We start from the raw sequence: 560 nt of genomic DNA on the forward strand, positions 1-560 counted from the left end.
ACTAGGAGCACATTTGGATGTGAGAAGATCCTGAGCCAAGGACATTCTTCATTGAAGTCCCTGCTCTTCCTTGTACTCCAATCTCGAACTTTTAGTATCTTCACAACAATGTCATTTCCCTGCCAGCGACCCTTCCATAGCTCTCCAGAGTGATTCTCATTGAGCTTCGCCAAGAAGCTGAGCTGTTTGAAGTCAATGCCGGAGTGTTTATTCAGGGTCCCACTTCGGGGCCGAGTGCGAGTGGTCCCCTTCCAGAATGTGTCCTTATATGGAATTCGGTTGAGATTCTGACCCATCTTCTCGGCCCACTCTCAGAGAAGCTCTCTCAGGGGTGCCTTAGCTTTGTCCACAGACATCTCTCTATACTTGTTACAGATGCTGACAAGCGCACCGTTAGCTACCAGGTCCTCTGCCACCTGGTCTTGGCCACAAAAGCAGGCATAGTGCAGGGGTACATTCCCATGTTCATTCACCGCATTGATGTCAGCCTTGTACTGCAATAGCTTCTGTACAATATCACGGTGTCCATGACTGGCTGCCAGATGCAAGGGAGTGTCATC

This window comes from Elephantulus edwardii, unplaced genomic scaffold, assembly GCF_000299155.1.
Source record: "Elephantulus edwardii isolate Elephantulus edwardi_28Jun2011 unplaced genomic scaffold, EleEdw1.0 scaffold00111, whole genome shotgun sequence".
Taxonomy (NCBI): Eukaryota; Metazoa; Chordata; class Mammalia; order Macroscelidea; family Macroscelididae; genus Elephantulus; species Elephantulus edwardii.